At 38.5% G+C, this 24436-nt stretch overlaps 7 non-coding genes across 7 annotated transcripts; all 7 read right to left on the bottom strand.

The window, feature by feature from the left end:
- Nucleotides 1-1847: 1847 nt before the first annotated feature.
- On the bottom strand, nucleotides 1848-1929 carry TRNAS-CGA (transfer RNA serine (anticodon CGA)). Its single transcript has one exon. It is a non-coding gene; the product is annotated as a tRNA-Ser (tRNA).
- Nucleotides 1930-5519: 3590 nt separating this feature from the next.
- TRNAS-CGA (transfer RNA serine (anticodon CGA)) lies at nucleotides 5520-5601 on the bottom strand. The gene has a single exon. It is a non-coding gene; the product is annotated as a tRNA-Ser (tRNA).
- A 3586-nt stretch (nucleotides 5602-9187) lies between these two features.
- On the bottom strand, nucleotides 9188-9269 carry TRNAS-CGA (transfer RNA serine (anticodon CGA)). Its single transcript has one exon. It is a non-coding gene; the product is annotated as a tRNA-Ser (tRNA).
- A 3586-nt stretch (nucleotides 9270-12855) lies between these two features.
- On the bottom strand, nucleotides 12856-12937 carry TRNAS-CGA (transfer RNA serine (anticodon CGA)). The gene has a single exon. It is a non-coding gene; the product is annotated as a tRNA-Ser (tRNA).
- Nucleotides 12938-16493: 3556 nt separating this feature from the next.
- TRNAS-AGA (transfer RNA serine (anticodon AGA)) lies at nucleotides 16494-16575 on the bottom strand. The gene has a single exon. It is a non-coding gene; the product is annotated as a tRNA-Ser (tRNA).
- Nucleotides 16576-20126: 3551 nt separating this feature from the next.
- On the bottom strand, nucleotides 20127-20208 carry TRNAS-AGA (transfer RNA serine (anticodon AGA)). Its single transcript has one exon. It is a non-coding gene; the product is annotated as a tRNA-Ser (tRNA).
- A 3802-nt stretch (nucleotides 20209-24010) lies between these two features.
- Nucleotides 24011-24092, bottom strand: TRNAS-AGA (transfer RNA serine (anticodon AGA)). The gene has a single exon. It is a non-coding gene; the product is annotated as a tRNA-Ser (tRNA).
- Nucleotides 24093-24436: the final 344 nt, after the last annotated feature.

Here is a 24436-nt window from a genome sequence, read left to right as displayed (position 1 = left end):
AAACTTTTCCAACTTGAAGAGGTCATCTCAACTGAGAAGCCTTTTGATTTTGAGGTCAAAGGTCAGCTTGAGTTTAAATTTCAGCAATCGTCCTTTTTCCTCCGATTGACTTGAAATTTGAAAAATATTTGCACACTGCATCACAGAATTGGGAAACCAACTCTTGTTGAAGTCAAACGATCAAAGGTCACGTCACGGTCAAACTTCCAAAATCATCAATTTTTATCTCAAAAATCGTCAGTTTTATCAATTTTTATCTCAAAAATCGTCAATTTTCATGCAATTGACTTGGGGATTAAACAGCAATGGCATCGTTTGTTCCTGAATTGGGAAACCAATAATGGTTGAGGTTACAAAGTGAAATTTTAACTCCAGGTCAAACTTCTAAAATCATCAACTTTCATCTGAAAAATCGTTAATTTACGTCCTCTTTACATGGGAGTTGAAAAGGATTTGCATAGTCCATCACTGAATTGGAAAAACAACCATTTTTGTGGTCAAACGGTCAAAGGTCAAACTTCTTAAATCATGAAATTTCATCAGAAAAACCTTCAATTTTCATCCGATTCGACATCTCACAGGCAGCATTTGCATTTTATTTATTAACTGCACAAACAAGTGTCGAATAACGAAATCATGATATTTTTAACAGCATAAATGTCACGGGAAATTGCTCAATGACAAAGAAAAAAACCATTGAGAGCAATTGAGGAAAGTCTTTTGCCGGAACAACAGCCGGGTTCAGTTGTTTATCTATTAGACAAAAGTACAACAACTCATCGTTGGAAAGATTTCAACCTGCGCAGGGAAACCCGAATGGATGTCTCGTCCATTGCCATAACCACTCAACCACAACAACTTGTTCCAAATGGTTTGTGTATATTTATCATGAGCATGATAACTCTGGATGAAAAAGAGTCGGTTCACAGCTGAACGCTGGACGCATGTACAGTCTTGTATATTCAGTACCTAATTTTTCCTGAACACCATTCTGAGTGTCGATTTTGCAAATTATCTCAAAAAGTTGGTATCGGATTCATACGAAACCTGGTGGACATATTGGGTGTGTGACAACAACGAAATGATTAGATATTAGTGAAGATCCGGACGGGGATACGAGAATTTTATAATTCTTCAAGTGATTCTTCATTATTGAGAAATATGGTCAAAAACGATGTGTTGCACGATTTTTAAACCATTGCGGGGTGATGACACAAGTTGATGGATGGTTTCGGGAGGTGAGAAGGAAAAGCCAATTCGATTTTTGTTTAAGCCCGGATGCAGATTCGGCCTATCAGTGGCAAACCAAAGGAAAACTGATGAGACTGGTGGAGGGATGCCCCCTAAAGAGTGTCGTTCTCGGATCTACTGTGCAGATAAGTGTCGATTTCCAAAATCATCACATTTCTAACAGCAAAAATATTGCTGCATCCTTCTTAAGAACAAAGAAAAAACTTTTTTTGAACGTTTCTCGCAGCGTTCTGCTGCCGATAACCTGGCCGGCTTCAAGTTTTTTTCCCCTGAGTGAAAAATTTCATTTTAGCCGAAGGTTTTGATTAATTTGAAGCAACTTTTCCACGTAATTTTTTTTTCTCTCCAAGGAGAATATCCATGTTTCTGGGGAGGACTGGTGGTGGGGGACAGACAGACAGCATTTACATTATATGTATATACCGGACAGAGAAGCGTCAATTTCCAAAATCATCATATTTCTAAACAGCATAAATGTCGCGGCATATTTCTTAATGGCAAAGAAAAAAACAATTGCGAGCCATTGAGGTAACAGACTTTTGGGGAAACAACAGCCAGGTTTAATTGTGTGTCTACTTCACAAAATTACTATAACTCGTAGTTGGCAGGATTTGAACCTGCGCAGGGAAACCCTAATGGATTTCGAGTCCATCGCCTTAACCACTCGGCCACAACTACTTGGTACCAGCTGTTTGTGTACATTTATTTTTACCATGATAATCATGGATGTAAAACACCAGGTTTACAGTTGTACACTGCACAGTGCAGCAGACAGTATGTCATTTTTCCTGAACACCGTTCTGAGTGCCTATTTTGCAGTTGATCTCAAAAAGTTGCGGAGGGATTTGGATGAAACTTGGTGGACATCCGGATCCGGATTTGGATCTTCAGCATAATAGAACAATTCGTCATTGGCACACCCCCAATCTGTCCCTCGAATTTTATCTGAATCTGTCCACAAGTTTTTGACTTATTCTGTTCTGGATCGATTTTCTCCCCATGTCTGAATTGTGAAGTATCACTTTCCAAATTACCAGATCCTGATGTTCACCAAAATCGAATCAATTAAAAATGGAATCAATTTTTGTCCGAATCTGTCCACAACTTTTGAGATATCCTGCTCCCACACAAAGAAACAGACAGGCAGACAAACATACAGACGTACAAAGAGACAGACAGAGGTGAAAGAATAACATGTGTCCACCATCGGTGGTGGAGGTAATAATTGGTGTGAAAGAAGTCGTCGATTTTTGAGATTTCATTTGAGAGAATTCTGAAATTGAAACAATGGCTCAGGACATCCTTTGCAACCTCTACATTTCTGTTTTTGAAACTCTTAATTTATTGTTTGAAAAATCCTGATGATCTTCATGTCAGATTCTCTCCATCGGACACGTCCATTGTGATGTAAATTCAAGACAAGATCGTTTCCATTCTTCACTTCATTTGGTCTCAACAATTTTTCTTGTTTCCCACTTCTTCTCAAATGTGGAATTCCGATCCACTTCCCCCTGTACTGGCTCCCTTCCTTTCCCCAATCCTTCAAGCAGGTCAGATACTCACAGGAACTCCAACAATGTATTTTAATTCAGCATCTTATACTTTGCAATGGTATCATGAGAAAGTTCTTCAACAATATCCCCCTTCTGCCACGTGGCGGGGGATAAAAAGCAAATACTCGCCAAAATATGGATCAAAGGTGAGGTTACTCCACTTGTGAGATTGTCCAAACATTACGACTCAGTTTATGGAAGTCTCTCAAAAGGTTTGATTGGTTTCATACACAATTTGAAAATGTTATTCTTGATCATCTCTTTATTATGTGAGCATAGAGATGAAATGGTGAGGGAGAGATATGCACTGGGTATAAACAGAAACCATCACACAAAAAAGGAGATACTTAAAATTAAGAAAAGGAAGACAATGGGGGCACAGGAAGGGAAAGATGGATAGGGTGTGTGTAGAGTTGGAAGAGAATGAAAATAAAAGGTTGTGAAAGAAATAAAAATGATGAAAGGAGTAGAAGGAGCATCCATGGGTTAACGAACAGTGGTGGAGCAGGAGGTCAAAAAAGTCTGAGATATTTGTGTATGTAATAAATAGATGTTTTTATTTCACAACAGCAGTGGATCTGGGAACCCAACTGATAAATTGAGTTGATTGTGTATGGGTTATATATTGTTGATGCTGTGATTAGTATTATTACCCTTGCTCGAAGAGAGGGTGTTGCATTTGGGTCCTGTTTGTGAATTGTGAAAATCCAATATTTTCAATTGTGTCGGTTGGTTGTAAGTGTTATTCTGGATCTTGATTTTGCAAGTATATTGGTCATATTGATTTTGTTAACCTGGATGTCTGTTTGTCTGTCTGTTTGTCTGTTTGTCATTCACCCACAGTGCAGAATTCTAAACCGATTGTGATAAAACTTTTCCAACTTGAAGAGGTCGTCTCAACTGAGAAGCCTTTTGATTTTGAGGTCAAAGGTCAGTTTGAGTTTAAATTTCAGCAATCGTCCTTTTTCCTCCGATTGACTTGAAATTTGAAAAATATTTGCACACTGCATCACAGAATTGGGAAACCAACTCTTGTTGAAGTCAAACGAGCAAAGGTCACGTCACGGTCAAACTTCCAAAATCATCAATTTTTATCTCAAAAATCGTCAGTTTTATCAATTTTTATCTCAAAAATCGTCAATTTTCATGCAATTGACTTGGGGATTAAACAGCAATGGCATCGTTTGTTCCTGAATTGGGAAACCAATAATGGTTGAGGTTACAAAGTGAAATTTTAACTCCAGGTCAAACTTCTAAAATCATCAACTTTCATCTGAAAAATCGTTAATTTACGTCCTCTTTACATGGGAGTTGAAAAGGATTTGCATAGTCCATCACTGAATTGGAAAAAACAACCATTTTTGAGGTCAAACGGTCAAAGGTCAAACTTCTTAAATCATGAAATTTCATCAGAAAAACCTTCAATTTTCATCCGATTCGACATCTCACAGACAGCATTTGCATTTTATTTATTAACTGCACAAACAAGTGTCGAATAACGAAATCATGATATTTTTAACAGCATAAATGTCACGGGAAATTGCTCAATGACAAAGAAAAAAACCATTGAGAGCAATTGAGGAAAGTCTTTTGCCGGAACAACAGCCGGGTTCAGTTGTTTATCTATTAGACAAAAGTACAACAACTCATCGTTGGAAAGATTTCAACCTGCGCAGGGAAACCCGAATGGATGTCTCGTCCATTGCCATAACCACTCAACCACAACAACTTGTTCCAAATGGTTTGTGTATATTTATCATGAGCATGATAACTCTGGATGAAAAAGAGTCGGTTCACAGCTGAACGCTGGACGCATGTACAGTCTTGTATATTCAGTACCTAATTTTTCCTGAACACCATTCTGAGTGTCGATTTTGCAAATTATCTCAAAAAGTTGGTATCGGATTCATGCGAAACCTGGTGGACATATTGGGTGTGTGACAACAACGAAATGATTAGATATTAGTGAAGATCCGGACGTGGATAAAAGAATTTTATAATTCTTCAAGAGATTCTTCATTATTGAGAAATATGGTCAAAAACGATGTGTTGCACGATTTTTAAACCATTGCGGGGTGATGACACAAGTTGATGGATGGTTTCGGGAGGTGAGAAGGAAAAGCCAATTCGATTTTTGTTAAAGCCCGGATGCAGATTCGGCCTATCAGTGGCAAACCAAAGGAAAACTGATGAGCCTGTTGGAGGGATGCCCCCTAATGAGTGTCGTTCTTGTATCTACCGTGCAGAGAAGTGTCAAATTCGATAATCATCACATTTCTAACAGCAAAAATATTGCTGCATCCTTCTTAAGAGCAAAGAAAAAACTTTTTTGAACGTTTCTCGCAGCGTTCTGCTGCCGATAACCTGGCCGGCTTCAAGTTTTTTTTCCCCTGAGTGAAAACTTTCATTTTATCCGAAGGTTTTGATCAATTTGAAGCAACTTTTCCACGTAATTTTTTTCTCTCCAAGGAGAATATCCATGTTTCTGGGGAGGACAGGTGGTGGGGGACAGACAGACAGCATTCACATTATATGTATATACCGGACAGAGAAGCGTCAATTTCCAAAATCATCATATTTCTAAACAGCATAAATGTCGCGGAATATTTCTTAATGGTAAAGAAAAAAACAATTGCGAGCCATTGAGGCAACAGACTTTTGGGGAAACAACAGCCAGTTTTAATTGTGTGTCTACTTCACAAAATTACTATAACTCGTAGTTGGCAGGATTTGAACCTGCGCAGGGAAACCCTAATGGATTTCGAGTCCATCGCCTTAACCACTCGGCCACAACTACTTGCTACCAGCTGTTTGTGTACATTTATTTTTACCATGATAATCATGGATGTAAAACACCAGGTTTACAGTTGTACACTGCACAGTGCAGCAGACAGTATGTCATTTTTCCTGAACACCGTTCTGAGTGCCTATTTTGCAGTTGATCTCAAAAAGTTGCGGAGGGATTTGGATGAAACTTGGTGGACATCCGGATCCTGATTTGGATCTTCAGCATAATAGAACAATTCGTCATTGGCACACCCCCAATCTGTCCCTCGAATTTTATCTGAATCTGTCCACAAGTTTTTGACTTATTGTGTTCTGGATCGATTTTCGCCCCATGTCTGAATTGTGAAGTATCACTTTCCAAATTACCAGATCCTGATGTTCACCAAAATCGAATCAATTAAAAATGGAATCAATTTTTGTCCGAATCTGTCCACAACTTTTGAGATATCCTGCTCCCACACAAAGAAACAGACAGGCAGACAAACAGACAGACGTACAAAGAGACAGACAGAGGTGAAAGAATAACATGTGTCCACCATCGGTGGTGGAGGTAATAATTGGTGTGAAAGAAGTCGTCGATTTTTGAGATTTCATTTGAGAGAATTCTGAAATTGAAACAATGGCTCAGGACATCCTTTGCAACCTCTACATTTCTGTTTTTGAAACTCTTAATTTATTGTTTGAAAAATCCTGATGATCTTCATGTCAGCTTCTCTCCATCGGACACGTCCATTGTGATGTAAATTCAAGACAAGATCGTTTCCATTCTTCACTTCATTTGGTCTCAACAATTTTTCTTGTTTCCCACTTCTTCTCAAATGTGGAATTCCCATCCACTTCCCCCTGTACTGGCTCCCTTCCTTTCCCCAATCCTTCAAGCAGGTCAGATACTCACAGGAACTCCAACAATGTATTTTAATTCAGCATCTTATACTTTGCAATGGTATCATGAGAAAGTTCTTCAACAATATCCCCCTTCTGCCACGTGGTGGGGGATAAAAACCAAATACTCGCCAAAATATGGATCAAAGGTGAGGTTACTCCACTTGTGAGATTGTCCAAACATTACGACTCAGTTTATGGAAGTCTCTCAAAAGGTTTGATTGGTTTCATACACAATTTGAAAATGTTATTCTTGATCATCTCTTTATTATGTGAGCAGAGAGATGAAATGGTGAGGAAGAGATATGCACTGGGTATAAACAGAAACCACTACACAAAAAGGAGGTACTTAAAATTCAGAAAAGGAAGACAATGGGGAACAGGAAGGGAAAGATGGATAGGGTGTGTGTTAAGAGTTGGAAGAGAATGAAAATAAAAGGTTGTGAAAGAAATAAAAATGATGAAAGGAGGAAAAGGAACATCCATGGATTAACGAACAGTGGTGGAGCAGGAGGTCAAGAAAGTCTGATATTTGTGTTTGTAATAAATATATGTTTTTATTTCACAGCAGCAGTGGATCTGGTGACCCAACTGATAAATTGAGTTGATTGTGTTTGGGTTATATATTGTTGATGCTGTGATTAGTATTATTACCCTTGCTCGAAGAGAGGGTGTTGCATTTGGGTCCTGTTTGTGAATTGTGAAAATCCAATATTTTCAATTGTGTCGGTTGATTGTAAGTGTTATTCTGTATCTTGATTTTGCAAGTATATTGGTCATATTGATTTTGTTATCCTGGCTGTTTGTCTGTCTGTTTGTCTGTTTGTCATTCACCTTCAGTGCAGAATTCTAAACCGATTGTGATAAAACTTTTCCAACTTGAAGAGGTCGTCTCAACTGAGAAGCCTTTTGATTTTGAGGTCAAAGGTCAGCTTGAGTTTAAATTTCAGCAATCGTCCTTTTTCCTCCGATTGACTTGAAATTTGAAAAATATTTGCACACTGCATCACAGAATTGGGAAACCAACTCTTGTTGAAGTCAAACGATCAAAGGTCACGTCACGGTCAAACTTCCAAAATCATCAATTTTTATCTCAAAAATCGTCAGTTTTATCAATTTTTATCTCAAAAATCGTCAATTTTCATGCAATTGACTTGGGGATTAAACAGCAATGGCATCGTTTGTTCCTGAATTGGGAAACCAATAATGGTTGAGGTTACAAAGTGAAATTTTAACTCCAGGTCAAACTTCTAAAATCATCAACTTTCATCTGAAAAATCGTTAATTTACGTCCTCTTTACATGGGAGTTGAAAAGGATTTGCATAGTCCATCACTGAATTGGAAAAACAACCATTTTTGAGGTCAAACGGTCAAAGGTCAAACTTCTTAAATCATGAAATTTCATCAGAAAAACCTTCAATTTTCATCCGATTCGACATCTCACAGGCAGCATTTGCATTTTATTTATTAACTGCACAGACAAGTGTCGAATAACGAAATCATGATATTTTTAACAGCATAAATGTCACGGGAAATTGCTCAATGACAAAGAAAAAAACCATTGAGAGCAATTGAGGAAAGTCTTTTGCGGGAACAACAGCCGGGTTCAGTTGTTTATCTATTAGACAAAAGTACAACAACTCATCGTTGGAAAGATTTCAACCTGCGCAGGGAAACCCGAATGGATGTCTCGTCCATTGCCATAACCACTCAACCACAACAACTTGTTCCAAATGGTTTGTGTATATTTATCATGAGCATTATAACTATGGATGAAAAAGAGTCGGTTCACAGCTGAACGCTGGACGCATGTACAGTCTTGTATATTTAGTACCTAATTTTTCCTGAACACCATTCTGAGTGTCGATTTTGCAAATTATCTCAAAAAGTTGGTATCGGATTCATACGAAACCTGGTGGACATATTGGGTGTGTGACAACAACGAAATGATTAGATATTAGTGAAGATCCGGACGGGGATACGAGAATTTTATAATTCTTCAAGTGATTCTTCATTATTGAGAAATATGGTCAAAAACGATGTGTTGCACGATTTTTAAACCATTGCGGGGTGATGACACAAGTTGATGGATGGTTTCGGGAGGTGAGAAGGAAAAGCCAATTCGATTTTTGTTTAAGCCCGGATGCAGATTCGGCCTATCAGTGGCAAACCAAAGGAAAACTGATGAGACTGGTGGAGGGATGCCCCCTAAAGAGTGTCGTTCTCGGATCTACTGTGCAGATAAGTGTCGATTTCCAAAATCATCACATTTCTAAGAGCAAAAATATTGCTGCATCCTTCTTAAGAACAAAGAAAAAACTTTTTTTGAACGTTTCTCGCAGCGTTCTGCTGCCGATAACCTGGCCGGCTTCAAGTTTTTTTTTCCCCTGAGTGAAAAATTTCATTTTACCCGAAGGTTTTGATTAATTTGAAGCAACTTTTCCACGTAATTTTTTTTCTCTCCAAGGAGAATATCCATGTTTCTGGGGAGGACAGGTGGTGGGGGACAGACAGACAGCATTTACATTATATGTATATACCGGACAGAGAAGTGTCAATTTCCAAAATCATCATATTTCTAAACAGCATAAATGTCGCGGCATATTTCTTAATGGCAAAGAAAAAAACAATTGCGAGCCATTGAGGTAACAGACTTTTGGGGAAACAACAGCCAGGTTTAATTGTGTGTCTACTTCACAAAATTACTATAACTCGTAGTTGGCAGGATTTGAACCTGCGCAGGGAAACCCTAATGGATTTCGAGTCCATTGCCTTAACCACTCGGCCACAACTACTTGGTACAAACTGTTTGTGTACATTTATTTTTACCATGATAATCATGGATGTAAAACACCAGGTTTACAGTTGTACACTGCACAGTGCAGCAGACAGTATGTCATTTTTCCTGAATACCGTTCTGAGTGCCTATTTTGCAGTTGATCTCAAAAAGTTGCGGAGGGATTTGGATGAAACTTGGTGGACATCCGGATCCGGATTTGGATCTTCAGCATAATAGAACAATTCGTCATTGGCACACCCCCAATCTGTCCCTCGAATTTTATCTGAATCTGTCCACAAGTTTTTGACTTATTCTGTTCTGGATCGATTTTCTCCCCATGTCTGAATTGTGAAGTATCACTTTCCAAATTACCAGATCCTGATGTTCACCAAAATCGAATCAATTAAAAATGGAATCAATTTTTGTTCGAATCTGTCCACAACTTTTGAGATATCCTGCTCCCACACAAAGAAACAGACAGGCAGACAAACATACAGACGTACAAAGAGACAGACAGAGGTGAAAGAATAACATGTGTCCACCATCGGTGGTGGAGGTAATAATTGGTGTGAAAGAAGTCGTCGATTTTTGAGATTTCATTTGAGAGAATTCTGAAATTGAAACAATGGCTCAGGACATCCTTTGCAACCTCTACATTTCTGTTTTTGAAACTCTTAATTTATTGTTTGAAAAATCCTGATGATCTTCATGTCAGATTCTCTCCATCGGACACGTCCATTGTGATGTAAATTCAAGACAAGATCGTTTCCATTCTTCACTTCATTTGGTCTCAACAATTTTTCTTGTTTCCCACTTCTTCTCAAATGTGGAATTCCGATCCACTTCCCCCTGTACTGGCTCCCTTCCTTTCCCCAATCCTTCAAGCAGGTCAGATACTCACAGGAACTCCAACAATGTATTTTAATTCAGCATCTTATACTTTGCAATGGTATCATGAGAAAGTTCTTCAACAATATCCCCCTTCTGCCACGTGGCGGGGGATAAAAACCAAATACTCGCCAAAATATGGATCAAAGGTGAGGTTACTCCACTTGTGAGATTGTCCAAACATTACGACTCAGTTTATGGAAGTCTCTCAAAAGGTTTGATTGGTTTCATACACAATTTGAAAATGTTATTCTTGATCATCTCTTTATTATGTGAGCATAGAGATGAAATGGTGAGGGAGAGATATGCACTGGGTATAAACAGAAACCATCACACAAAAAAGGAGATACTTAAAATTAAGAAAAGGAAGACAATGGGGGCACAGGAAGGGAAAGATGGATAGGGTGTGTGTAGAGTTGGAAGAGAATGAAAATAAAAGGTTGTGAAGGAAATAAAAATGATGAAAGGAGTAGAAGGAGCATCCATGGGTTAACGAACAGTGGTGGAGCAGGAGGTCAAATAAGTCTGAGATATTTGTGTATGTAATAAATATATGTTTTTATTTCACAACAGCAGTGGATCTGGGAACCCAACTGATAAATTGAGTTGATTGTGTATGGGTTATATATTGTTGATGCTGTGATTAGTATTATTACCCTTGCTCGAAGAGAGGGTATTGCATTTGGGTCCTGTTTGTGAATTGTGAAAATCCAATATTTTCAATTGTGTCGGTTGGTTGTAAGTGTTATTCTGTATCTTGATTTTGCAAGTATATTGGTCATATTGATTTTGTTATCCTGGATGTCTGTTTGTCTGTTTGTCTGTTTGTCATTCACCCACAGTGCAGAATTCTAAACCGATTGTGATAAAACTTTTCCAACTTGAAGAGGTCGTCTCGACTGAGAAGCCTTTTGATTTTGAGGTCAAAGGTCAGCTTGAGTTTAAATTTCAGCAATCGTCCTTTTTCCTCCGATTGACTTGAAATTTGAAAAATATTTGCACACTGCATCACAGAATTGGGAAACCAACTCTTGTTGAAGTCAAACGATCAAAGGTCACGTCACGGTCAAACTTCCAAAATCATCAATTTTTATCTCAAAAATCGTCAGTTTTATCAATTTTTATCTCAAAAATCGTCAATTTTCATGCAATTGACTTGGGGATTAAACAGCAATGGCATCGTTTGTTCCTGAATTGGGAAACCAATAATGGTTGAGGTTACAAAGTGAAATTTTAACTCCAGGTCAAACTTCTAAAATCATCAACTTTCATCTGAAAAATCGTTAATTTACGTCCTCTTTACATGGGAGTTGAAAAGGATTTGCATAGTCCATCACTGAATTGGAAAAACAACCATTTTTGAGGTCAAACGGTCAAAGGTCAAACTTCTTAAATCATGAAATTTCATCAGAAAAACCTTCAATTTTCATCCGATTCGACATCTCACAGACAGCATTTGCATTTTATTTATTAACTGCACAGACAAGTGTCGAATAACGAAATCATGATATTTTTAACAGCATAAATGTCACGGGAAATTGCTCAATGACAAAGAAAAAAACCATTGAGAGCAATTGAGGAAAGTCTTTTGCGGGAACAACAGCCGGGTTCAGTTGTTTATCTATTAGACAAAAGTACAACAACTCATCGTTGGAAAGATTTCAACCTGCGCAGGGAAACCCGAATGGATGTCTCGTCCATTGCCATAACCACTCAACCACAACAACTTGTTCCAAATGGTTTGTGTATATTTATCATGAGCATGATAACTCTGGATGAAAAAGAGTCGGTTCACAGCTGAACGCTGGACGCATGTACAGTCTTGTATATTCAGTACCTAATTTTTCCTGAACACCATTCTGAGTGCGAATTTTGCAAATTATCTCAAAAAGTTGGTATCGGATTCATGCGAAACCTGGTGGACATATTGGGTGTGTGACAACAACGAAATGATTAGATATTAGTGAAGATCCGGACGTGGATAAAAGAATTTTATAATTCTTCAAGTGATACTTCATTATTGAGAAATATGGTCAAAAACTATGTGTTGCACGATTTTTAAACCATTGCGCGGTGATGACACAAGTTGATGGATGGTTTCGGGAGGTGAGAAGGAAAAGCCAATTCGATTTTTGTTAAAGCCCGGATGCAGATTCGGCCTATCAGTGGCAAACCAAAGGAAAACTGATGAGCCTGGTGGAGGGATGCCCCCTAATGAGTGTCGTTCTTGTATCTACTGTGCAGAGAAGTGTCAAATTCGATAATCATCACATTTCTAACAGCAAAAATATTGCTGCATCCTTCTTAAGAGCAAAGAAAAAACTTTTTTTGAACGTTTCTCGCAGCGTTCTGCTGCCGATAACCTGGCCGGCTTCAAGTTTTTTTTCCCCTGAGTGAAAACTTTCATTTTATCCGAAGGTTTTGATCAATTTGAAGCAACTTTTCCACGTAATTTTTTTCTCTCCAAGGAGAATATCCATGTTTCTGGGGAGGACAGGTGGTTGGGGACAGACAGACAGCATTTACATTATATGTATATACCGGACAGAGAAGCGTCAATTTCCAAAATCATCATATTTCTAAACAGCATAAATATCGCGGCATATTTCTTAATGGCAAAGAAAAAAACAATTGCAAGCCATTGAGGTCGCAGACTTTTGGGGAAACAACAGCCAGGTTTAATTGTGTGTCTACTTCACAAAATTACTGTAACTCGTAGTTGGCAGGATTCGAACCTGCGCAGGGAAACCCTAATGGATTTCGAGTCCATCGCCTTAACCACTCGGCCACAACTACATAGTACAAACTGTTTGTGTACATTTATTATTACCCTGATAATCATGGATGTAAAACACCAGGTTTACAGTTGTACACTGCACAGTGCAGCAGACAGTATGTCATTTTTCCTGAACACCGTTCTGAGTGCCTATTTTGCAGTTGATCTCAAAAAGTTGCGGAGGGATTTGGATGAAACTTGGTGGACATCCGGATCCGGATTTGTATCTTCAGCATAATAGAACAATTCGTCATTGGCACACCCCCAATCTGTCCCTCGAATTTTATCTGAATCTGTCCACAAGTTTTTGACTTATTGTGTTCTGGATCGATTTTCGCCCCATGTCTGAATTGTGAAGTATCACTTTCCAAATTACCAGATCCTGATGTTCACCAAAATCGAATCAATTAAAAATGGAATCAATTTTTGTCCGAATCTGTCCACAACTTTTGAGATATCCTGCTCCCACACAAAGAAACAGACAGGCAGACAAACAGACAGACGTACAAAGAGACAGACAGAGGTGAAAGAATAACATGTGTCCACCATCGGTGGTGGAGGTAATAATTGGTGTGAAAGAAGTCGTCGATTTTTGAGATTTCATTTGAGAGAATTCTGAAATTGAAACAATGGCTCAGGACATCCTTTGCAACCTCTACATTTCTGTTTTTGAAACTCTTAATTTATTGTTTGAAAAATCCTGATGATCTTCATGTCAGCTTCTCTCCATCGGACACGTCCATTGTGATGTAAATTCAAGACAAGATCGTTTCCATTCTTCACTTCCTTTGGTCTCAACAATTTTTCTTGTTTCCCACTTCTTCTCAAATGTGGAATTCCCATCCACTTCCCCCTGTACTGGCTCCCTTCCTTTCCCCAATCCTTCAAGCAGGTCAGAGACTCACAGGAACTCCAACAATGTATTTTAATTCAGCATCTTATACTTTGCAATGGTATCATGAGAAAGTTCTTCAACAATATCCCCCTTCTGCCACGTGGTGGGGGATAAAAACCAAATACTCGCCAAAATATGGATCAAAGGTGAGGTTACTCCACTTGTGAGATTGTCCAAACATTACGACTCAGTTTATGGAAGTCTCTCAAAAGGTTTGATTGGTTTCATACACAATTTGAAAATGTTATTCTTGATCATCTCTTTATTATGTGAGCATAGAGATGAAATGGTGAGGGAGAGATATGCACTGGGTATAAACAGAAACCACTACACAAAAAGGAGGTACTTAAAATTCAGAAAAGGAAGACAATGGGGAACAGGAAGGGAAAGATGGATAGGGTGTGTGTTAAGAGTTGGAAGAGAATGAAAATAAAAGGTTGTGAAAGAAATAAAAATGATGAAAGGAGGAAAAGGAACATCCATGGATTAACGAACAGTGGTGGAGCAGGAGGTCAAGAAAGTCTGATATTTGTGTTTGTAATAAATGGGTTTTGATTTCACAGCAGCAGTGGCTCTGGTGACCCAACTGCATCGACTTGATTGTGCATGGGTTATATATTGTTGATGCTGTGATTAGTATTATTACCCTTGCTCGAAGAGAGGGTGTTGCATTTGGGTCCTGTTTGTGAATTGTGAAAATCCAACATTTTCAATTGTGTCGGTTGGTTGCAAGTGTTATTCTGTTTCTTGATTTTGCAAGTATATTGGTCATTTTGATTTTGTTATCCTGGCTGTTTGTCTGTCTGTTTGTCTGTCATTCACCTTCAGTGCAGGATTCTAAACCGATCGTGATAAAACTTTTCCAACTTGAAGAGGTCGTCTCAACTGAGAAGCCTTTTGATTTTGAGGTCAAAGGTCAGCTTGAGTTTAAATTTCAGCAATCGTCCTTTTTCATCCGATTGACTTGAAATTTAAAAAAGATTTGCACACTGCATCACAGAATTGGGAAACCAACTCTTGTTGAGGTCAAACGATCAAAGGTCAAGTCAAGGTCAAACTTCAAAAATCATCAATTTTTATCTCAAAAATCGTCAATTTTCATCCGATTGATTTGGAAATTAAAGAGCAATGGCATCGTTTGTGACTGAATTGGGAAACCAATAATGTTTGAGGTTAAAAAGTCAAATTTTAACTCCAGGTCAAACTTCTAAAATCATCAACTTTCATCTGCAGAATCGTTAATTTACGTCCTGTTAACTTGAAAGTTGAAAAGGATTTGCATAGTCCATCACTGAATTGGAAAAACAACTATTTTTGAGGTCAAATGGTCAAAGGTCAACTCAAGGTCAAATTTCTAAAGTCATGAAATTTCATCAGAAAAACCTTCATTTTTCATCCAATTCGACATTTCACAAACAGCATTTGGATTTTATTTATAAACTGCACAGACAAGTGTCGAATAACAAAATCTTGATATTTTTAACAGCATAAATGTCTTGGTTAATTGCTGAATGACAAAGAAAAAAACCATTGACAGCAATTGAGGAAACAGTCTTTTGCGGAAACAACAGCCGGGTTCAATTGTGTATCGATTTGACAAAAGTACAACAACTCATTGTTGGCAAGATTTCAACCTGCGCAGGTAAATCCAAATGGATGTCTCGTCCATTGCCATAACCACTTAACCAAAACAACTTGTTCAAAATGGTTTGTGTATATTTATCATGAGCATGATAACTGTGGATGAAAAAGAGTCGGTTCACAGCTGAACGCTGGACGCATGTACAGTCTTGCATTACACTATCTAATTTTTCCTGAACACCATTCTGAGTGTCGATTTTGCAAATTATCTCAGAAAGTTGTTCACGGATTCATTTGAAACCTGGTGGACATATTGGGTGTGTGACAACAACGAAATGATTAGATTTTAGTGGAGATCCGGACGGGGATCCGAGAATTTTATAATTCTTCAAGTGATTCTTAATTGTTTAGAAATATGGTCAAAAACGATGTGTTGCACGATTTTTAAACCATTGCGCGGTGATGACACAAGTTGATGGATGATTTGGGGAGGTGAGAAGGAAAAGCCAATTCGATTTTTGTTGAAGCCCGGATGCAGATTCGGCCTATCAGTGGCAAACCAAAGGAAAACTGATGAGCCTGTTGGAGGGATTGCCCCTAAAGAGTGTCGTTCTTGTATCTTACATGCAGATAAGTGTCGAATTCGATAATCATCACATTTCTAACAGCAAAAATATTGCTGCATCCTTCTTAAGCTCAAAGAAAAAACCTTTTTTTGAACGTTTGAGCAGCATTCTGCTGCCGATAACCTGGCCCGCTTCAAGTTTTTTTCCCCTGAGTGAAAACTTTCATTTTTCCCGAAGGTTTTGATTAATTTGAAGCAACTTTTCCATGCAAATTTTTTTCTCTCCAAGGAGAATATCCATGTTTCTGGGGAGGACTGGTGGTGGGGGACAGACAGACCGCATTTACGTTTTATGTACATACTGGACAGAGAAGCGTCAATTTCCAAAATCATCATATATCAAAACAGCATCAATGTCGCGGCATATTTCTTAATGGAAAAGAAAAAAACAATTGCGAGCCATTGAGGCAGCAGTCTTTTGTGGAAACAACAGCCAGGTTCAATTGTGTGTCTATTTGACAAAATTACAATAACTCGTAGTTGGCAGGATTTGAACCTGCGCAGGGAAACCCTAATGGATTTCTAGTCCATCGCCTTAACCACTCGGCCACAACTACTTGGTACAAAGTGTTTGTGTACATTTATTTTTACCATCATAATCCTGGATGGAAAACACCAGGTTTACAGTTGAACACTGCACAGTGCAGCAGACAGACTATAATTTTTTCCTGAACACCGTTCTGAGTGCCTATTTTGCAGGGGATGTCAAAAAGTTGCGGAGGAATTTGGACGAAACTTGGTGGACATCCGGATCCGGATTTGGTTCTTCAGCAAAATGGAACAATTCGTTATTAGCACACCCCCAACCTGTCCCTCATATTTCGTCTGAATCTGTCCACAAGTTTTTGACATATTGTGTTCTGGATCGATTTTCGCCCCATGTTTCAATTGTGAAGAATCACTTTCAAATTACCAGATCCTGATCTTCACCAAAATCGAATCAATTCAAAATCGAATTAATTTTTGTCCGAATCTGTCCACAACTTTTGAGATATCGTGCCCCCACACAAAGAAATAGACTGGCAGACAAACAGACAGAGGTTCAAACAGCCAGACAGAGGTGAAAGAATAACATCAATCCACCATCGGTGGTGGAGGTAATAATTGGTGTGAAAGAAGTCGTCCATTTTTGAGATTTACTTTGAGAGAATTCTGAAATTGAAACATTGGCTCAGGACATCCTTTTTAATCTCCACACATCGATTTTTGAAACTCTTAATTTATTGTTTGAAAAATCCTGATGATCTTCATGTCAGATTCTCTCCATCGGACAAGTCCATTGTGATGTAAATTCAAGACATGATCGTTTCCATTCTTCACTTCATTTGGTCTCAACAATTTTTCTTGTTGCCACTTCTTCTCAAATGTGGAATTCCCATCCACTTCCCCCATGAACTGGCTCCCTTCCTTTCCCCAATCCTTCAAGCAGGTCAACTACTCACAGGAACTCCATCGATGTGTTTTCCTTCAGCATTTTATACTTTGCAATAGCAAAGTTAGGAAGTCCTTCAAATCGAAATACTTGCCAAAATGTGGAGCAAAGGTGACGTTACTCCACTAGTGAGATTGTCCTGACATAACTCCTCAGTTTATGGTGGTTTCTCAAAAGGTTTGATTGGTTTAATATACAATTTCAAAATGTTATTCTTGATCATCTCTTTGTTATGTAAGCACAGAGGTGAAATGGTGAGGAAGAGATATGCACTGCGTATAAACAGAAACCACCACACATAAAAGGAGGTACTTAAAATTAAGCAAAGGAAGACAATGGGGCACAGGATGGGAAAGATGGATAGGGTGTGTGTAGAGTTGGAAGAGAATGAAAACAAAAGGTTGTGAAAGAAATAAAAGTGATGAAAGGAGGAAAAGGAGCATCCATGGATGAACGAACAGTGGTGGAGCAGGAGGTCAAAAAAGTCTGATATTTGTGTATGTAATAAATAGATTTTTTTATTTCACAACAGCAGTGGCTCTGGTGACCCAACTGCGTCGAGTTGATTGTGTATGGGTTCTATATTATTTGTGCCGTGATTAGGATTATTACCGTTGCTCGAAGAGAGGGTATTGCATTTGGGTCCTGTTTGTGAATTGTGAAAATCCAATATTTTAAAGTGTGTCGGTTGGTTGTAAGTGTTATTTTGTTTCTTGATTTGGCAAGTATATTGATCATATTGATTTTGTTATCCTGGCTGTTTGTCTGTCTGTTTGTCTGTTTGTCTGTTTGTCATTCAGCCACAGTGCAGAATTCGAAACCGATCGTGATAAAACTTTTCCAACTTGAAGAGGTCGTCTCAACTGAGAAGCCTTTTGATTTTGAGGTCAAAGGTCAGCTTGAGTTTAAATTTCAGCAATCGTCCTTTTTCCTCCGATTGACTTGAAATTTGAAAAAGATTTGCACACTGCATCACAGAATTGGGAAACCAACTCTTGTTGAAGTCAAACGAGCAAAGGTCACGTCACGGTCAAACTTCTAAAATCATCAATTTTTATCTCAAAAATCGTCAGTTTTATCAATTTTTATCTCAAAAATCGTCAATTTTCATGCAATTGACTTGGAGATTAAACAGCAATGGCATCGTTTGTTCCTGAATTGGGAAACCAATAATGGTTGAGGTTACAAAGTGAAATTTTAACTCCAGGTCTAATTTCTAAAATCATCAACTTTGATCTGAAAAATCGTTAATTTATGTCCTCTTTACATGGGAGTTGAAAAGGATTTGCATAGTCCATCACTGAATTGAACAAACAACCATTTTTGAGGTCAAACGGTCAAAGGTCAAACTTCTTAAATCATGAAATTTCATCAGAAAAACCTTCAATTTTCATCCGATTCGACATCTCACAGACAGCATTTGCATTTTATTTATAAACTGCACAGACAAGTGGCGAATAACGAAATCATGATATTTTTAACAGCATAAATGTCACGGGAAATTGCTCAATGACAAAGAAAAAAACCATTGAGAGCAATTGAGGAAAGTCTTTTGCGGGAACAACAGCCGGGTTCAGTTGTTTATCTATTAGACAAAAGTACAACAACTCATCGTTGGAAAGATTTCAACCTGCGCAGGGAAACCCGAATGGGTGTCTCGTCCATTGCCATAACCACTCAACCACAACAACTTGTTCTAAATGGATTGTGTATATTTATCATGAGCATGATAACTATGGATGAAAAAGAGTCGGTTCACAGCTGAACACTGGACGCATGTACAGTGTCGTATATACAGTACCTAATTTTTCCTGAACACCATTCTGAGTGTCCGTTTTGCAATTTATCATGGAAAGTTGTTAACGGATTCATACGAAACCTGGTGGACATATTGGGTGTGTGACAACAACGAAATGATTAGATATTAGTGAAGATCCGGACGTGGATAAGAGAAATTTATAATTCTTCAAGTGATTCTTCATTATTGAGAAAATGGTCAAAAACGATGTGTTGCACGATTTTTAAACCATTGCAGGGTGATGACACAAGTTGATGGATGGTTTCGGGAGGTGAGAAGGAAAAGCCAATTCGATTTTTGTTAAAGCCCGGATGCAGATTCGGCCTATCAGTGGCAAACAAAAGGAAAACTGATGAGTCTGGTAGAGGGATGCGCTCGAAAGAATGTCGTTCTTGTATCTACCGTGCAGATAAGTGTCGAATTCCAAAACCATCACATTTCTAACAGCAAAAATATTGCTGCATCCTTCTTAAGAGCAAAGAAAAAACTTTTTTTGAACGTTTCGAGCAGCGTTCTGCTGCCGATAACCTGGCCCGCTTTAAGTTTTTTCCCCTGAGTGAAAAATTTAATTTTTCTCGAAGGTTTTGATTAATTTGAAGCAACTTTTCCATGTTAATTTTTTTCTCCCCAAGGAGAACATCCATGTTTCTGGGGAGGACAGGTTGTGTGGGACAGACAGAAAGCATTTACATTTTATGTATATACCGGACAGAGAAGCGTCAATTTCCAAAATCATCATATTTCAAAACAGCATAAATGTCGCGGCATATTTCTTAATGGCAAAGAAAAAAACAATTGCGAGCCATTGAGGTAGCAGTCTTTTGGGGAAAGAACAGCCAGGTTTAATTGTGTGTCTATTTGACAAAATTACAATAACTCGTAGTTGGCAGGATTCGAAACTGCACAGGGAAACCCTAATGGATTTCTCGTCCATTGCCTTAACCACTCGACCACAACTACTTAGTAAAAACTGTTTGTGTACATTTATTTTTACCATGATAATCATGGATGTAAAACACCAGGTTTGCAGTTGAACACTGCACAGTGCAGCAGATAGTATGTCATTTTTCCTGAACACCGTTCTGAGTGCCGATTTTGCAGGTGATCTCAAAAAGTTTTGGACGGATTTGGACGAAACTTGGTGAACATCCGGATCCGGATTTGGATCTTCAGCAAAATACAACAATTCGTCCTTGGCACACTCCCAACCTGTCCCTAATATTTCGACTGAATATATCCACAAGTTTTTGATATATTGTGTTCTGGTACGAATTTCGCCCCATGTCTCATTTGTGAAGAATCACTTTCAAATTACCAGATCCAGATCTTCAGCAAAAACGAATCAATTCAAAATCGAATCAATTTTTGTCTTAATCTGTCCACAATTTTTGAGATATCCTGCTCCCACACAAAGAAATAGACTGGAAGACAAATAGACAGAAGTACAAACAGACAGAGGTGAAAGAATAACATGTGTCTACCATCGGTGGTGGAGGTAATAATTGGTATGAAAGAAGTCGTCGATTTTTGAGATTTACTTTGAGAGAATTGTGAGATTGAAACATTGGCTCAGGACATCCTTTTTAACTTCCACACATCGATTTTTGAAACTCTTAATTTATTGTTTGAAAAATCCTGATGATCTTCATGTCAGATTCTCTCCATCGGACAAGTCCATTGTTATGTAAATTCAAGACAAGATCGTTTCCGTTCTTCACTTCATTTGGTCTCAACAATTTTTTTCTGTTTTCCCACTTCTTCTCAAATGTGGAATTCCCATCCACTTCCCCCTGGACTGGCTCCCTTCCTTTCCCCAATCCTTCAAGCAGGTCAGATACTCACAGGAACTCCATCGATGTGTTTTCATTCAGCATTTTCGACCTGGCAATGGCAAAGTTAGAAAGTCCTTCAAATCGAAATACTTGCCAAAATATGGAGCAAAGGTGACGTTCCTCCACTTGTGAGATTGTCCTGACATAACTCCTCAGTTTATGATGGTTTCTCAAAAGGTTTGATTGGTTTCATACGCAATTTGAAAATGTTATTCTTGATCATCTCTTTCGGATGGAAGCACAGAGATGAAATGGTGAGGAAGAGATATGCACTGGGTATAAACAGAAACCACCACACAAAAAAGGAGATACTTAAAATTAAGAAAAGGAAGACAATGGGGGCACAGGAAGGAAAAGATGGATAGGGTGTGTGTAGAGTTGGAAGAGAATGAAAATAAAAGGTTGTGAAAGAAATAAAAATGATGAAAGTAGGAGAAGGAGCATCCATGGATGAACGAACAGTGGTGGAGCAGGAGGTCAAAAAAAGTCTAAGATATTTGTGTATGTAATAAATAGATGTTTTTATTTCACAACAGCTGTGGCTCTGGTAACCCAACTGCATTGAGTTGATTGTGTACGGGTTTCATATTGTTGGTGCCATGATTAGTATTATTTCCCTCGCCAGAAGAGAGGGTATTACATTTGGGCCCTGTTTGTGAATTGTGAAAATCGAACATTTTCCAAGTTTATTGATTTGTTACAAGTGTTATTTTGTTTGTTTATTTTACAAGTATTCGTATATTGGTCATATTGATTTGTTTTCCTGGCTGTTTGTCTGTCTGTTTGTCTGTGTGTTTGTCAACCTCATACAGTTCACGATTTTAAACCGATCGTGATAAAACTTTTCCAATTTGGCGATGTTGTCTCAACTGAGACGCCCCGTGATTTTGAAGTCAAAGGTCACCTTGACGTTAAATTTCAAATATCGTCCTTTTTCATCCGATTGACTTGAAATTTGAAAAAAATTGCACACTGCATCACAGAATTTGGAAACCAACTCTTGTTGAGGTCAAACGATCAAAGGTCAAGTCAAGGTCAAACTTCTAAAATCATCAATTTTTATCTCAAAAATGGCCAATTTTCATCCGATTGATTTGGAAATTACACAGCAATGACATCATTTGTTACTGAATTGGGAAACCAACTTTGTTTGAGGTTAAAAAGTGAAATTTTAACTCCAGGTCAAACTTCTAAAATCATCAACTTTCATCAGAAATATTGTAAATTTAAGTCCTGTTCATTTGAAAGTATGCCTGGTGTTGGCTTAATGGTTAGGGTGGTGGGCTTAGGATCCGAGTATCCTGAGTTCAAATCCCACTCGGCTGTTGAATTAATACCAGGTGGGGTTGACTCTGCCTGTCATCCTTCCGAGGTCGGCAAAATGAGTGCCAGCATGCTGGTATCCTGTGTCGGAGTGGCGACCTGTCCAGGATTGTACCCAATAGCCAAGGAGACTGCTTTGGCAGCACCAACGCTCTGCACAGAGTATGGTCCCAGTGGATGGATTTGAAAGTTGAAAAGGATTTGCATGGTCCATCACTTAATTGGAAAAACAACTATTTTTGAGGTCAAATGGTGAAAGGTCAACTCAAGGTCAAACTGCTAAAATCATGAAATTTCATCAGAAAAACCTTCATTTTTCATCCGATTCGACATCTCACAGACAGCATTTGCATTTTATTTATAAACTGCACAGACAAGTGTCGAATAACAAAATCTTGATATTTTTAACAGCATAAATGTCTCGGTTAATTGCTCCATGACAAAGAAAAAAACCATTGAGAGCAATTGAGGAAATATTCTTTTGCAGAAACAACAGCCAGGTTCAATAGTGTATCTATTTGACAAAAGTACAACTCATCGTTGGCAAGATTTCAACCTGCGCAGGGAAATCCGAATGGATGTCTCGTCCATTGCCATAACCACTCAACCACAACAACTTGTCCCAAATAGTTTGTGTGCATTTCTCATGAGCTTGATAACCATGGATGAAAAAGAGTCGGTTCACAGCTAAACACTGGACGCATGTACAGTCTTGTATATACAGTATCTAATTTTTCCTGAACACCATTCTGAGTGTCGATTTTGCAAGTTATCTCAGAAAGTTGTTAACGGATTCATTTGAAACCTGGTGGACATATTGGGTGTGTGACAACAACGAAATAATTAGTTATTAGTGAAGATCCGGATGTGGACACGAGAATTTTATAATTCTTCAAGAGATTCTTCATTATTGAGAAATATGGTCAAAAACGATGTGTTGCACGATTTTTCAAACCATTGCGGGGTGATGCCACAAGTTGATGGATGATTTTGGGAGGTGAGAAGGAAAAGCCAATTCGATTTTTGTTTAAGCCCGGATGCAGATTCCGCCTATCAGTGGCAAACCAAAGGAAAACTGATGAGCCTGTTGGAGGGATGCGCCGTAATGAGTGTCGTTCTTGTATCTACCGTGCAGATAAGTGTCGAATTCGACAATCATCACATTTCTAACAGCAAAAATATTGCTGCATCCTTCTGAAGAGCAAAGAAAAAACTTCTTTTGAAGGTTTCGAGCAGCGTTCTGCTGCCGATAACCTGGCCGGCTTCAAGTTTTTTTCCCTTTGAGTGAAAACACTTCATTTTACCCGAAGGTTTTGATTAATTTGAAGCAACTTTTCAACGAAAAAAATTTTCTCTCCAAGGAGAATATCCATGTTTCTGGGGAGGACAGGTTGTGAGGCAGAGACAGACTGCATTTACATTTTATGTACAAACCGGACAGAGAAGTGTCAATTTCCAAAATCATCATATTTCAAAACAGCATAAATGTCACTGCATATTTCTTAATGGCAAAGAAAAAAACAATTGCGAGCCATTGAGGCAGCAGTCTTTTGTGGAAACAACAGCCAGGTTTAATTGTGTGTCTATTTGACAAAATTACAATAACTCGTAGTTGGCAGGATTCGAACCTGCGCAGGGAAACCCTAATGGATTTCTAGTCCATCGCCTTAACCACTCGGCCACAACTACTTGGTACAAACTGTTTGTGTACATTTTTTATTACCATGATAATCATAGATGTAAAACACCAGGTTTGCAGTTGAACACTGCACAGTGCAGCAGACAGTATGTCATTTTTCCTGAACACCGTTCTGAGTGCCGATTTTGTAGGTGATCTCAAAAAGTTGTGGACGGATTTGGACGAAACTTGGTGGACATCCGGATCCAGATTTGGATCTTCAGCAAAATACAACAATTCGTCCATGGCACACTCCCAACCTGTACCTCATATTTCGTCTGAATCTGTCCACAAGTTTTTGACATTTTGTGTTCTGGTTCGAATTTCGCCCCATGTCTCAATTGTGAAGAATCAC

This window comes from Eptatretus burgeri, chromosome 2 (assembly GCF_056783735.1).
Source record: "Eptatretus burgeri isolate ZD-2024b chromosome 2, Ebu_testis_v1, whole genome shotgun sequence".
In the NCBI taxonomy this organism is placed as follows: Eukaryota; Metazoa; Chordata; class Myxini; order Myxiniformes; family Myxinidae; genus Eptatretus; species Eptatretus burgeri.
Note: the sequence above shows the minus strand (reverse complement) of the source record. Positions and strands in the feature narration are given on the sequence as shown.